Raw genomic sequence first — 6,588 nt, forward strand, 5'->3', positions numbered from 1 at the left:
TATAAATATCACTACAAATTAACAATGAAAAGAAAATAGGTTTCATTGTATTTTTCATCATTCTCAATGATGTCTCTTAATTTTAAATGGCATTTCTCAGGAACCATTTGTCTGATCCCAATACAACTTTATATCTAGCATCCTATATTTTCCAATGGTCTAGCTTGACTAATGCCACATATCCACTGGTGCTTTACCCCGGTACCAGGGCTACACCGGTGATATTTGCTAATGTTGACTCTAGAGTTTACTGTTTTGACTATACTTTTACCAAGAACATAAGGAGGGGCTCAGATGGGGAGGGATGAGTAAACTATCAATGCGATTTGGTTTTCAGTTTACGAAAAATAAAAGGCGATATTTTTCTGGGAGTGAAATAAAATAAACAATGACGCCATGTTCAGTTTGTTTACAATACAGTGTTTGAACTTGAGTAATAAAACACATTTCTTCCTAAAACTCCTGCGACCGGCTCCTTCTCCACCTACACCCATGACACGACAACTAAGCCAGTGTATTCATTATGTAGTTAAATATGTATTTTGTCAAACCTACCTATGTTTAACAAGGACTTCTGGGGTAATTTTGTGTTGTAATTTGTTCTGCAGCAACGAGTCCATGGCATCGTACCACTTTCAGAAGTTCCAACTCGTTGCTTCCCTGTACTATTGCTTTATTTTCTTTATTTTATCAGTGATCTTTTTGTTAGATAGGATGAAAACCATTACGACTAGCACAACATGTGGCGTTTTCGCAGCACTTTACGCATCAACCCGCAAACCCCACCCTAAGGAAACAGATGGAAACAGAAACATTTATGGACTTTAGGGTAAAACACCATTGTTTGGCACCAGTGGAAACAAGGCATTATGTACCTGAGCATGTGTGCAATATTTCCCCACTGTGTCAAGTGGTTTAGGAATAATAAAAACCACAGCCTTCATAGTGCCACATTGTGATTGATCAGAACATGCTTGGACACATGGTGTCTTGTTGTGAACTTATTCACCAAATGTTATTAAGATCCAAATATCTTTGCCTGATTTATATGCATTTATGTGTTAGACCACACCCACATAAAACATTAATTGATCAGTAGTGGTCATGTTTTTTAAAATTCAAGTATAGAAAAAAACACTTTGTTAGAACATTGTTCAATGATGATTTGCGCCAAATTTAGTGCAGATGGTTTATTCTGTCTCAGAGGAGTAAATATTTAGTGGTTTTTAATCAAATTAAAAAAGGCAGAAAATCCATCATGCCAGATTAATTGTGTCCTTGAAGCAGATATGTTCCAAGTGTGGTGGTCGACCAATATACCAAACATTACATTTCTAAGTGACAGGAGGTTAGGGGCGTGAGCTTTTGAAAATGTCCCAGCATATTTCTAGTTAGAGCGCCACCACGTGGCCAATTGGTATGACATTGCATGTAATGGTGTAAACCGGTGCCATTTACAATCATGCCACTGTTCATCATTCCATGGGGTACCATCTCACAAGAATTTGCACTTACATTTTCCAAGGCATGAACCAAAGAGTAGTAATAACCAACACTAATGAATACAATAGAAAAATACCATTACCATTATATTGGTAGGGTTCCTTCCATTTCTATTCACATTTAATGAATCATATATTCTTATATTTGAATACAATTTGTTTGAATTTAATTGGCTGTCTTATGCTGCCTCTTTTCTGATTTTGGTTTCTCTTAACTATATTCTGTTCGTCATAAACATAATATGACTTCAGACCATATCCAATCGACCTTTTTCCATATCCAATCCACCAGTTTCAGTGGCTTGACTGGTGCTGGTGCATTTTCTGTAGTCCATGAAAATGAAGCCAGCAACCAAAGGACTGGGTAAGAAGTGACTTGTTAACGGCCAGCCCTGACTCCCAAGACTGGACAACAAGAGAATAAACCAGTGGGTTCCCCGTGGCCTGAATCCTCAGTCCATGGAGCCCCAACCCAAGTATGCCTTGAAAAGTAAAAATCTACTGAAATATACAGCTCCGGAAAAAATTAAGATACCACTGCACCTTTTTCTTTCCTTTCCAAAAAAGTTGAAAATGAAGGTTTTGATTGAGGAACAGAAGGGTTAAAATTAAAAGACCACTCTTCCTCAATCAAAACTTTTCTTTTACATTTTTTTGGAAAGGAAGGAAAAAGGTCTTAATTTTTTCAGGAGCTGTATAGTAGTCCGTGCTCATCTCTGCTGGTAGTTAATCCCAGTTGAATGCAATAAACACCACCCATCTGCTAGATTATGGGTGCATATAAACTACAACACAGGACCCTAGGAAAAAACCTAGAGAGGTACCAGGCTCATGTATCATCCAGCACATTTGTCTTAAAGCTGCACAATATGGGGATTTAATAGTACATGTTGAATAAGTCCAAGTTCCTCAAGACCTTAAAGCCTTTATAGATTAATAGCATGGTCTCAAAATTCAACACTGCGAAATACTTTAGATACGGTTGCATCACTAAAAACAAAAGAAATACACAACAAGAAACTTGCTCCCTGGTACACAGACAATACTAGAGCACTCAAGCAAGCCTCCAGAAAATTGGAGCAAAAGTGGCGCTCCACCAAGTTGGAAGTATTCAGACTAGCCTGGATAGACAGTACACTACAATACCGAAAATCTCTCTGCTTATTTCTCCAACCTGATTTAGGTGAAAAAAAACAATCCAAAATGTATCTTCGATATAGTTGCAAAGTTAAAAAAGCAACGCTCAACAAGTGAAGTGGGTCTTCACTTTAGCTGTAATGAATACATGAACTACTTTGAAGAAAAGATCATCAACATTAGAAAACAAATTACTGACTCCTCCCTAAATAGTTATAGTCCCCAAAATCTCAGTCGTTCTGAAAATGTCCTGAACCTCCCTGACCAGGTGTCAATGGGGACACTTTAATTTTTTTATACCGTATCGTTCGACACGTTCACTAAATTTGTAATGAGTTCTAAACCCACAAATTGTCAGCTAGACCCGATTCCAGCAAAATTACTTAAGGAGCTATTTCCTGTGCTAGGTCAGCAAATGTTGAATATAATAAATTACTCCCTTTCCTCCGGATGTGTACCAAACTCACTAAAAATAGCTAAAATTAGCTATATATTTCAATGAAGAATGGAGAAGCCCCAAAATTAGCTACTTTAGTAGCATGCGTTTCAGATATTAGGAAGTGGATGACAGAGAACTTCTTCCTTTTAAACTCAAGAAAAACTGAAATAAAATTGTTTTTGGACCCAATAAACAAAGTGCTTTGTTAGCAGATCTCACTGTGAACCTCGACGGCTGCATGGTCGTATCCCAAAAACTGAAAGAAACCTTGGTGTTACCCTTGACCCTGACCTCTCCTTTGATGAACATATAAAATATGTCTCAAGAGTTGCTTATTTTCATCTTCGAAACATTACAAAAAACTGATGCAGAAAAACTAATCCATGCTTTTGTTACTTCTAGACTAGATTACTGTAATGCTCTACTTTACGGTTACCCTGATGAATCAATAAATAAACTTTAATTATTGCTGCACACGGCTGCTAGAATCCTAACTAGAACAAAATAATTTGAACACATTACTCCTGTACTAGCCTCTTTACACTGGCTGTCTGTTAGGGCAAGGGCTGATTTTAAGGTTTTACTGTTAACCTACACATCAGTACATGGACTTGCTCCTACTTACCTTGCTGAAATGATCCAGCCGTACATACCTACATGTAACCTACGATCGCCATATGCAGGCCTTTTAATTGTACCTGGAATCTCTAAACAAACAGCCGGAGGCAGGGCCTTTTCTCATAGAGCTCCACTACTGTGGAGTGATCTGCCAATTACGGTTAGATATGCAAACTCAGTGCAAATTTTCAAGTATCTACTAAAGACTCATCTCTAGAGCACGGTCGGCCCAGGAGCATGGAGGTGACCAGAAAGGCTTGTTACTGTCCACCCTTGCTGTCTTGCCAGGTGGGCTCTCATCGCCACTTGGATGCCCTCCCTCCAGTGCTTCTCGGGACCGGAGTCACTGGCTTGTTGTTGTCTCTCTGTTGCGCACTTGTGCAATTGGGCTGTACTCTGCTGGCAATACTCGGCCCTCATTCAGGGTGGTTGCGGTTGGTGGGTGTCCCTTTGGTTGATGCCTGGCAATGTGGGTGGATTGATTTCCTGCCTGTTGGGCCCTGTCTGGGGCCTCCCCCAGATAGAAGCACAGTGTCGCCGGACACCCGTCTCAGTCCCAAGGTCTTACGCTGCTATATTATTGTGCTGGGGGAGTAGGGTCAGTTCTCCTTCTCCACTAAGTTCTCCTTCTCCACTATAAATCCTTGTTGATTTGTGGAATGCATTTTCAGAATTTTCACGGTCTCCTCCCGTTTTGAACCTAGGAGGGCATGAAGTTCTGGCCCCTCTGAGCCTGGGTCCTCTCTAGGTTTCTTCCTAAATTTTGGCATTCTTAGGCCGTTTATCCTGGACACCGAAATTCCACACTACTGTTGTTTGCTCCTTGGGGTTTAAGGACAGGTGTTTTGTAAAAGCACTTTGTGACATCGCTAATGTAAAAAGGGCTTTATAAATACATTTGATTGATTGATTGATGGTCCAGTAGTAACCATGGTGATTAAAGGGTGCAACAGTTCAACATCTCATGAGTAAATGTCAGTTGGCTTTTCATAACCAGGCACCCTGAGAGTCGATAGTAAAACATGACTGGGGACAGCATCTGCTTGAAATTGTAATGCAACGTGATCTTGAAGCATGATCCTACGAGAAGGGAAACAGAATGATTTGAATATATAAAATGTGTTTCAGTACTTCTTCAGAAAGAGCACACGAAAATAAACTGTGGTGACTGCCTGTGTATGTGTGTGTGTGTGTGTGTGTGTGTGTAGGCATGTGTGTGTACGTCTTAGTCTATAGGGGACCTGGCAGTGAATAAAAGTTCTGTGGTCAATTGGTCATTGTCCTTTTCAAACAGAACTCATGGGTCTGGCATCATTTCAGTCTGGCGCCCAACACGGACCCGTCTCATTCCATCCCACCAACCAGCTGGAACAGCAGGAGTAAGCCCTAACCCTTTGACAGAGGCAATCAACCAAATGTGAGAGTATCAAGAACATTGCGCTGTTTCTTAATGTGTGTGTGGGTGTGTTTGTGTGTGTGTGTGAGGGAGAGAGAGATGTCACTGTGAGGAACTTAGTGGACTAGACAGAGGGAATATTGTTTCCAGGACCACAAGCCAGCAGAATCGCTGTCTCTCGTCCCGTTCACCCTCTTAAAGGGATAATTCTGGATTTTGGCAATTAGGGTCTTTATCTTCTTCCTTCCTTTGAGTCAGAATGAATTTTACTGCTGAATAAAAACACACTTTCAAAGTTAGAGATTAGAGCCAGTGCTAACTACAGTTGTCTATAAAAGTAATTGCACAAAACTCCATGTAGAGACGTGAACAGTTTTTGGGACTCCGCTGAAGTAGATAGAGCCCCACACCTTTAGAATATAGCAGTCATGTCGTATATGTGTTACTGCCGGCGTGGAATCCTGTGGTCATTGTATCTTGTTGGAGTAATTGACCCACAGCAGGAAACACATCCATCTACCGCCCTCTGCTGCCCCTCCCCGTTTCCTGGCAGCATGACCCCTTCAACATCATTAACCCACCCCAATCCGTCCTGCTCCAACACCCCACCACAAAGTCCTTCTTTCACATGGTTCCCTGAAGGACGTTAGGAAGGAGAACGACAAAGGACAGAGCCCATCTTTCAATCTCATTCAGTGTTCGGAAAGGATTGACACTTTAGGGGCTGCCTGTGGTTTCTCTAACAGCGTAATGATTTTGGGGCCGCTTAGAAGGCGTACGCTTGATGAGTCATTTCAACCAATCCGACAGGCTGTGCAACCAGCTTCTTCACTTTGGCTCAATAGGAACTGACAGGGATTGTGTTTGATGTTTTAACATTTACCATGAGTCACTCCATTGTACTACCGTTGGCCTAGTTATTTCTGCCGTGTCATTTATTTTAGACGCAGTCATGAAAACACTCAGAAGTAGGCTAATCTGTACAGTGTGTTAGATGTTCTCAGTCGAAGTTTTCTGCTGCAACAGCTAGACACAGTGGAGCCTTGGTGGAGGTTCTGAGGCATAAAGTGGATTTTATTTTCGAGAACAATACAGTTGTGGTCGAAAGCGTCGACCCTGCTGCAATGTATTTAAATAATGCGCCATTTAATCTAGAAAACTGTTGAAATTCCAAAATCTTTGTTATCCAGAAAATAATGTTTGGAATAATTTATTCAATCTAAGCCTATTCCACAAAAAATACTACAATTGTCCAGACAATGTTATCGGCACCTTCTAGAGGTAGTTAGAAATAATTAGATTTTAACCAGGTGATCTTTACCTTGGAATTGATCATCTGTGGTGACTTGCAGGTGCCTGCAATATGGAAATCACTCACTCTACCAGTTCGACTGTACTCATTCTCATGTTTTATGTCGCTATGTACCATAGCCAGCAGAAAGGAAAGACAACCAGAGAATTGTCTAAGGAGGTCAGACACAAGATTGTAGCCAAGC

The sequence above is a fragment of the Esox lucius genome, chromosome 6 (genome assembly GCF_011004845.1).
Source record: "Esox lucius isolate fEsoLuc1 chromosome 6, fEsoLuc1.pri, whole genome shotgun sequence".
Classification (NCBI taxonomy): Eukaryota; Metazoa; Chordata; class Actinopteri; order Esociformes; family Esocidae; genus Esox; species Esox lucius.